Here is a 2,158-nt window from a genome sequence, read left to right as displayed (position 1 = left end):
GAAACAAAAACAAAAAGCACTGTCTACCAAAACATGGAAAAATTTCCAGACAATTATCATCTGATTTAGAAAATTAAAGAAGTAACCCAAGGCAAACAGGAAAAATACAAACCATACACTGAACAGAGGAGAGCAAAAGAGGCAATCATCAACCTTTATAGGAATCAGGACATCATGGACCTATAAAAGCTGCCTAAATCAGTAGCATATCCTGTATTATTATCATATGTAGAAACTGTAAATAAAGGTAGTTTTTATTAGCTGCATAATCTAAAAATATGAGGAAAAGTTGGACTATATCTCTAAAAAGACCACTGAGCTGTCATTGAAATATACAATTCTTAAGAACATGGGCAAAATTTCCTTTTATGGGAAGTATGTTCTTTGTTTCACACAGTGAAACTGAGAAAAATCATATCAAATGAGAAATCTTTTTCTCTAATGTAAATTCATTAATTCATCTTCTTAAATACCTCAGTAATGCACTACTTGGAAAATGTAAATTTTCAACTCAGACTTGAAACAAGTTATTAAACAGACATACCCAAATTTTATTGTTCGGCACCAGATTTTTCAAAGATTAAAGAATTGTTTAAACCACCATGCTGTTCATAAATCATATTTCAAACATTTATACCTAGTGCTACTTTTATTTTCTGAAGGTAGATTGCTCAATCTAATGACGATCTACACTGAACCCTGCAATGTACAAGGAAGTCACAGTTCATTCCAAACCAAAAGAAATTATCAATCTTCTGTTTTTGTCAAAATCATAATATTAAGATATTTCTAAAAATTAACTACTATTTACCTGTGGCCTACAAAGGGCCCACAGAATGGTATCTTATGGCATTCTATGGGAAGTCTTTGTTCCGTGTTTCCTTTCAGCTTCCTCTTCTGAAACATCTTCTTCATGAGTCTCTTGTTCCTCGTACACTTTTTTCAAAGATTGAGAAGATTCTGGTAATAATTTTTTTGAAGGGTGTGGTTGCGTCTGTGCCTTTTTGAAGGACAAAGGCAATCTGCCACTAATGTCATACAAAATCCTAGCAATAGTCCTGAAAGCAGGGTTGCTAAAGAAAAAACTGTATATGATCCCCACACTGCTAATCCAAGGTCTTCAAGTCCTGATCCACATAGATAACTGAAAGAGTGCTGACATACTACTTACCAGAATAGAACCTAGACCAAACCATGACGAAACAGGTCCAATATTCTTCCATTCTTTTTCACTTACAAAGTTTATGAAGCCCTTCTTAGCCCTCAGGCCCTGATAACACCTAAATTCACCATGTTTACAACGATAAATAGTAGGAAGAGAAGTTATTATAAATCATCCCCTCGGTCCTGGCTGCTTTATGACATCTACTTTTGCAACATTAACCTCAAGATCTTCTCCCCATTCAGCAAGACTTTCCCATTCTGGTTGAAGATTTTGACAAGCAGGCATGGAACATAAAATTCTATCATTCACTTTCCTTCCCAGCAACTCTTTCCAGTTTTTGTCTGTGATGATGCGCACGTCACTCCACCACCCGTGGGTCCAGGGAGTCCACCATAGTAATACCACCAGCACTGCCAGGGAAACCATGAGACTCCTGGACGGCACCATGTCAGCCGCTTGCATGCCCCACACCAACCTCAGAGACCCCCACCTCCATGCAACAGCTCTTTACTTCCACTGTGTTGTTTGATTTCTTGAGTGCTGCTTCCACGGGTGTTATGGATCCAAGTAAAATAAAATCAACCCTTGATGACTTTGAGCTTTTCTTTGCTTATCATGATATTGCTTATTAGTCTAGTTGTAAGGATTTTTGTCTAGATAACTAAGACTATATATGTATATATATGGAGAAAGAGTACCAACTCTCATTTTCCACATATAATTCTAAGAGGCAGTAGTGAGAAGTAATTTGAAATGAGTTTTGGGAAAAGTTGATGGTATTGGAAGCAAATAAAAGTGACCCATAAATCCAAACATTTAGAACTCCTCAATAAGAACAGATAACTTAAAAGTTACTTATTTAGCACATGCTAACAGTACCCTAAAAAAGGAATTGGGCCAGGAAAGTTTAAGAACTACAAAAGGAATAAGGCTACCTTATTAATGATATGAAAACAGTTAATCAAAATGAGGGATGTTTTGCAGAGGTTTATG

General features: G+C 36.2%; 1 pseudogene; it reads right to left on the bottom strand.

Moving 5' to 3' along the window:
• Window positions 1–631: 631 nt before the first annotated feature.
• On the bottom strand, window positions 632–1,647 carry LOC100655912 (thioredoxin-related transmembrane protein 1-like; annotated as a pseudogene).
• Window positions 1,648–2,158: the final 511 nt, after the last annotated feature.

This window comes from Loxodonta africana, chromosome 10 (assembly GCF_030014295.1).
Source record: "Loxodonta africana isolate mLoxAfr1 chromosome 10, mLoxAfr1.hap2, whole genome shotgun sequence".
NCBI lineage: Eukaryota > Metazoa > Chordata > Mammalia > Proboscidea > Elephantidae > Loxodonta > Loxodonta africana.
The sequence above is the reverse complement of the archived record's forward strand: the minus strand, read 5'-3'. Positions and strand labels throughout refer to the sequence as shown.